Consider the following 7,508-nt stretch of genomic DNA (forward strand, 5'->3'; position numbering starts at 1 on the left):
TCCATTCTGAAGGAAACTCTATCTCTGAATTCTGAGACAGTCTCTCATTGATTCCAATAGGTTGTCTCCAGGAATCCACCTGTCTCCACCTCCTTAGCTCCCAGCACTGTGGGTTTACAGATTGCTGTACCCAGCTTTCATATAGGTGCTGGAAATCCAAACCCAGGTCCTAATGTTTGTATGACAGGTACTTTAGGGAAGGAGCCATCTCCCCAGGCCAGCTCAGAACTTTTCAAAGTCTCCTTTCAATCTGATTTCCAGTATATTTATCCCATTCACTGTTTCCATGTGAAATACACAACGGAGCCCCTTTTTCATAGGCTATCTCAAGAGTTTGTGGAGAATATTTTGAAGATGTTCACCTAACCCAATTCTCAATTTTATAGATGGGTAAAATGAAGCCTAGAAAGAGATGGAGACTTCCAGAAGTTCCTCAGCTAGTTAAGTGGTGGTGACCAGGCCACTGAAGAGCTAGACTGGAGTCCTTCCACAAGCCACACTGCTTCCGATTTACCTGTGGCTCCTGATAGCTCCTGTTATGGTTTGAATGTGAGATGCCCTCCATAGGCTCATGTGCTTGAATACTTGGTACCAGCCGGTGGTGCTGTTTTGGAAAGTTATAAAACCTTTAGGAGATGGAACCTCACTGGAGGAAGTAGGTCATGAGAGGGCTGGGTCTTCAGGTTTTATGGCCTGGCCTCACTTCCTATCTATTTTCTTCTTCTTTTAAAAATATTTATTATTTTTATTTTATGTATATGAGTGTATTGTCTGCATGTATATAAATGCACCCATGTGGTGCAGTGTCTGTGGAGGTCAGAAGAGGGTATCAGATCCCCTGGAACTGGGATTTATGAACTATTGTTAGCCACCATGTACATGCTGGAAACCAAAGCCAGGTCCCCTGCAAGAGCAGCCAGTGCTCTTAACTGCTGAACCATCTCTCCAGCCCCCACTCTCTGCTTCTTGACTTTATATTCAATGAGACCAGCTTCCTCACACTTGTGGTTCCTGACTTCTCTGCTGTGACTGACTATATCCCTTCCTTTCTTAATCTGTAAGCCAAAAGAAACCCTTCCTCCATGAAGTTGCTTCTTGTCAGATATTTGGTCACATCAACAGGAAAAATAATAGTTTCCAAATACCTTCTGGATACATGCTGTTTTTCATAAAAGCTCCCAGAAACCCCAATGGAAGAGTTAGTGGGAGTTGTAGATTCAGCAGCCAGGCCGCTGAGTTATGATGTGACAGTGGAGCCTGGATGACATTCCTAGATGTCATACTGTGTTTTATAATGCTGTTGAAGTCTGTGACTGAGGTGGGGGGCGGGCACAGTGGAGAGGAAACAGGTCAGCTAGGAAGGTCTAAAAGGCCTAACGTAGGAGGTGTACCCACAACAGACACTGCATCAGACACTGGAGAGGTGGATGTTCCAGAACTCCAGGCCTCTCATCACCCCACCCCCTTGCCTAGTGCAGAGCCCTGTGGAAAGGAAGGTGAGGTAGAGCAGAGGCTAGCAGACCACACTGAAGTCCACAGGGAAGTGTTTTCACCACAGCAGTCAATTTGAGACTGTTTTAAGAGCAGTTTGTGTTTCATAGCTAAGGTGAACTACTGGCTGACTTATCACTTTTCCCACTAAGGCGCACATGACTGACCATGTTTATTTACATGCCTGATGCACTCCTGAGGGCATATGTTCCCTCAGACAGGCAAATATTTTAAAGAAGAGCAACATTGGTAAGTGTGTGAGAAAAAGCCAAGAGCTAGCACGTGCACTGCTGGTGAGGGTATAGATGGGTAAATCAAGATGGTCCCAATAGAGAATTTTTTTTGTATTTTTTTGAGACAGAGTCTCCTTGTAGCTCCAGCAGTCCTGGAACTCACTATGTAGACCAGGCTGGCCTTGAACTCACAGACATCCGCCTGCCTCTGCCTCCCAAGTGCTGGGATTAAAGGCGTGCACCACCACGCCTGGCTAAGAATTTTTTTTTTAACACAGGGTCTCACAGTGCAGCCCAAGCTGGCCATAAATGCGTGGCAATCTTCTGTCCTCAGTCTCCAAAGTGCTAAGATTATAAGCATGAGTCACCATGCTTGACAGAACATTTAATTTCAATTGTATTCCCTATAACCCTGAAATTCCATCTTTTGGGATAAGCTTAGGAGTCCATCAAGCCTACACATTCAAGTATGTCACCACAGAATGATAGTAACTATGCAAAACAGAAGCAACTCAGATGTCCAATAGGAAAATAGAAAGATGAAATGTGGTATAATCATAATGAATTAAAACTGTTTGAGGCTGAGGTGTAATTCAGCAATACAGTGAGCTTGTGTTCAAGCATGAAGCCCTGTGTTCAAACCCCAGCACCAAAATCCAAAAGAGCTGTATATCATTATGGATAGACCTCAAAATATATTGTGACATTTGCCACAAAAGCCTGACAACCTGAGTTTAATCCCCCCCATCAAACTGACTCCATGGGCAGCTAGAGAGGGGACACAGTGGTTAAGAGCACTAGCTGCTTTTTCAAAGGACCCAGGTTCAGTTCCCAACACATGAGGGCTAACAACCATCTGTAACTTCAGTTTCAGGAGATCTGATACCCTCTTCTGGCTTCAACAGGTACTGCATGGACATGGTGCTCTTACATATATGCAGGCAAAACCCTCATACACATAAATAATATATATTTTTTAACCAGCAAACAAACTGACTATAGTTGTCTTCTGACCTCCACATGCATACTGAGCCCTGAGTGCACACTCTCTTTCTGAATAAGTAAATGTAAAAAAATTTCTTAAAATATATACCTTTGAAAGCCTGGTCTGGTGGTACAGGAATGGAATCTTTGGGAGTAGGAGTGGCAGCTGAGGCAGGAGGATCATAAGTCAAGACTGCTTGGTTACAGAGTGAGTTCAAGACCAGCCTGGGCAAATAAGTGAAATTCTGTCTCAAAAAGTAAGCAGAGGAAGGCCAGCAAGATGGCTCAGAGGGTAAAGCGCTTGCCACAGAAGTCTGACAACCTGAATTCAATCCCTGGAACCCACATAAAGGCAGAAGGAAAAAACTGATTCATAAAGTTGTCCTCTGACCTCACATAAGAATGTGGCACGGGGCTGGAGAGATGGCTCAGTGGTTAAGAACACTGATTGTTCTTGCAGAAGACCCAGGTTCAAATCCCAGCATCCACATGGCAGCTAACAACTGTCCGTAACTCCGACAGCCTCTTCTGTCCTCTGTGGGCACTGCACCACAGGGGTGCACTTACCTACATGCAGGCAATACATGAATACACATAAAATTTAAAAAATAATAAAATAAAATGTTTAAAAAAAAAAGAGTGTGGCACAATGAGCCCGTACACTTACACACACAAACACACACACTCACATGCACACACATGGACATGCACACATACATACACACACCTCATGTGTGCACACAAACAATAACAACAAATAAATTGGGGTTTTTTTTTGGTCTTTTTGAGACAGGGTCTCCCTGTAGCCCCAGCTGTCCTGGAACTCACTAGGTAGACCAGGCTGGCCTTGAACTCATAGAGATATGCCTGCCTCTGTCTCCCGAGTGCTGGGATCAAAGGCATGCGCCACCACACCCGGCACAAATAAATTTTTAAAAGTAAACATACGGTTGTAGATAGAACTCAGTGGTAGACTGCTTGCCTAACATGCACAACGGCCTGGGTTTAATCCCTAGTGCTACAATATAGATAGGTGTGTGTGTATGCTTTTTGTTTGTTTGTCTTGAGACAGGGTTTCCCTGTAGCCCCAGCTGACCTGGAACTCACTATGTAGACCAGACTGGCCTCAAAGTCACAGAGATCTGCCTGCCTCTGCCTCCCCAGTGCTGGGATTAAAGATGTGTGCCATCACATCTGGCATGTGTATGATTTATATATAATAAAAGTGCTGTATGATACAAAAATTACAAAATTAAAATCCTACTTAAATGATTTTTAAATGGTTGTGAATGTGTGTGTGTGTGTGTGTGTGTGTGGTCTTTTTGAGACAGGGTCTCAAACTCATAGAGCTTAAATGATTCTGTTTAAATTTGTATAATTTGTATAAGTTGGCCAAGCATAGTGGTGCATGCCTTTAGCAGAGCACTCAGGAGGCAGAGGCAGGCAGATATCTGTGAGTTCAAGGCCAGCCTGGTCTACATAGAAAATTCCAGGCCAGCTGGGGCTACAGACCCTGTCTCAAAAAGACAATAAATAAATAAATAAATAAATAAATAAATATAAATAAATTTGTGTGGTTGGTTCATCTATATGCATACTGGTATGTGTGCTGTGCCTGTAAAGGCCAGGAGAGGGTGACAGAGCTGCCATGTGGGTGTTGGGAATTGAACCTGAGTCCTCTGAAAGAACAGCAAGTAAGCTCAACCTCTGAGCTACCTCTCCAACCTTTGTATAATTTTTTGAGACAGAGTCTCATTAACCCAGACTAGCCTCAAGCTTACTATGCACCTGGGGATGACCTTGAACTTCTGCTCCTCCTACCTCAATTTTCCAGGTGCTGGGATTTCAGGCATGCGCCACCAGGCCTGCTTTTGTTGATTTTCTTTTCTTTTTCTTTTTGTTTTTCTAATTTGGTACTGGAGATTGAACCCAGGGCTTTGCGCATGACAGGCAAACACTCAACTGAGCTACATCCCAGCCTCCATTTATATAATTTTTCAAATAGAAACAGTAGTTCTATGTATTTATCATAGGTGCATGTCCATGTTTTGAAAAACAAAGCACTCTGGAGGCAGAGGCAGGCAGGTCTCTGTGAGTTCGAGGCCAGCCTGGTCTACAGAGTGAGTTCCAGGCCAGCTGGGGCTACTGGGACATCCTGTCTCAAAAAGACCAAAAAAGAAAAAGATGACATCAGCCATGACATGTCTGACACATCACCTAGACTCTCAACTTCCCCTGTATCCTGAACACTTCACCACTCACTCTGCCTCAGCCACTAGTGTGGTCATTGGTGCTCTGATGGCCTGTGTGGTTCCCAGTGAAGCTGACCGGTCATGTCAAATCTCATATAGTTTCCATCGTTTCTGGACTTGAACTTAGTACTTTGCCCCGAATCTTGGATCTGGTTTCCTGTGCAGCCGCCTGAAGTTGCCAGATGTAATGAAGTGATTCTCAACCAGAATGATCCCCTCAACCTCAGAAAACATTCATCTATGTCCAAAGGTATGCTTGTTATACCTGAGTAGCAGGTGATCCTGGAATCTAGAAAGTACAGGTCAAGAATGCTGCTAAAACCTGGCTTGGTGGCACACACCTTTAGTCCCAGCACTCAGGAGGCAGAGGCAGGCAGATCTCTGTGAGTTCAAGGCCAGCCTTGTCTACATAGCGAGTTCCTGACCAGCTGGGGCTACAGGGAGACCTTGTCTCGAGAAACAGAAAAAAAAAAAAAAAATTGCTGCTAAGGGCTAGAGAGATGGCTCAGAGGTTAAGAGCACTGGCTGCTCTTCCAGACCCAGGTTCAGTTCCATAGTGGCTAACAACAGTCCATAACTCCACTTCCAGGGGATCTGATGCCTTCTTCTGACTTCCATGGACACGACACACATGTGGTGCACTTACACACAAGGAGACAAAGCACCGATGCACATAAAATAAATCAATTTAAAAATCAAAACAACAACAATAAAAACATCCACAGGGCAGCCACTACAACCAAGATTCATCTGGCCCCAAATGTCAGTAATGATCAAGAACAACAACAAAGGCCCACTAGAACAAACTAGCTGTGTGATCTAAGGACAGGTGCTTCACCCCTCTCCTTCAGTGTCCTCATCTGTAGAATGACATTAATCATTACATCTCCCCCGTATGGTCATTGTGGGGAGTTAGTGTCTTAATGATTTATGTACAGCCTTGATGTTGATGGCTGGCACTTAAGAGAATGTCTTGCAAGTGTAAGAGCAATGATGGTGCGGTAGTAGGAACTCTGTCATGAAGCATGACAATAATAGACATTTTAATTCTTTAAGACAGGGTCTCAGCTGGGCATGATGGCACACTCCTTTGATCCCAGCACTCTGCAGAGGCAGGCAGATCTCTGTGAGTTCAAGGCCAGCCTGGTCTACGTTGAGTTCCAGGCCAGCTGTCGCAAAAAAAAAAAAAAAAAACAGGGCCTCATGAATTTTTTTCTATTATAGTGCTGCAGTTTGAACCCAGGGACTGGTGCACATTAGGAAACACTCTGCCATGGAACTGCATCCCCAGTTCCAAACACCCTAAATCTTTAAGCTTTTCACATACTTCATAGCTTTAATTATTACTGGCTAGAAATCTTCACAATGCCCTTGCATGAAACACCTCTCAACTGATGGTAACTCTATAAGATTAAATTTCATTGACTCTAACGTGCACACTTTTTTTTACATTTGGGTATCTCTGAACTCAGGATGTACCTGATAGTTGTAGCTGGATCTGGCCATGTATAAAATCTTGGAAAAACAACAGGGAAGATCTTTCTATGTGTATGCTTTTTTTTGTTTTTTGAGAAAGAGTTTTACTATGTAGTCCAAGATGGCCTTGAACTCATAATCCTCTTGCCTTATCCTCTCAAGTGCTGCAGTAAAAGAGCACATGCCACCAGGCCCAGATTGGGGGAAGGGGGTCCTTTTTGGAGAAATGAGAAATCACTCATTTTGTTGATGGCATGGAGGAAAATAGTATTTTCTACAAATGGTTATTAGAGAGGGTGAATGAAAAAGTCATTCAGAGGTGTCAATGCTTTAGACTGGAAGGCTCTCCCTCAAAGGCTCTGTGTTGAATTCTTAGTCTCCCTTTGGAAATAACTGGATTATAAAAGCTCTGACTAATCAATGGATTAACCCACTGATAGAGTTGTAATTCAATAGCCTCATTGAGAAGTGTGGAAACTAGGCAGTGGGGCCTAAATGGAAGAAGCATATCACTAGGAACAGGTATCTGAGGTGCCTTATCCCTGCCCCTCACTCCTTGGTGTGTTAATTTTCTTGTTGCTGTGACAAGAAGCAACTTAAGGGAGGAAGAGTTCTTTTGGGCTCGAAATTTGAAAACCGTCCACCACCAGGGGAAGGCATAAAGGCCAGAGTGTTTCAGGCATCTGGTCACAATGTATCTGTGGTTAGCAGACAGGAGGTAGAGCCTGGCTGTAAAATCTAGAGGCTGGCCCCCAGTGACCTACTTTCTCTAATGGTACTCCATCTCCTAAAGGTTCCACGACCTTCCAAAGCACTACCATCTGTGAAGCAAGTGTTCAAACACAGAGTCTATCAGAGGACCACAATGACCACCATAAAGTAAGCAACTTTATCCCCCATTCCCTTCTTATGATGTTTGACCTCAATGCTGTACTAGAACAATGGATCCATGTCACATGGACTGAAGCTTCTCACACCAACCAAACTAAACCTTTCCACCTTTCCTCATTTTTTTTTTTTTTTTTTTTTTGGTCTTTTTGAGACAGGGGCTCCCTGTAGCCCCAGCTGTCCT

This window comes from Nannospalax galili, unplaced genomic scaffold, assembly GCF_000622305.1.
Source record: "Nannospalax galili isolate Female #2095 unplaced genomic scaffold, S.galili_v1.0 scaffold28, whole genome shotgun sequence".
Classification (NCBI taxonomy): Eukaryota; Metazoa; Chordata; class Mammalia; order Rodentia; family Spalacidae; genus Nannospalax; species Nannospalax galili.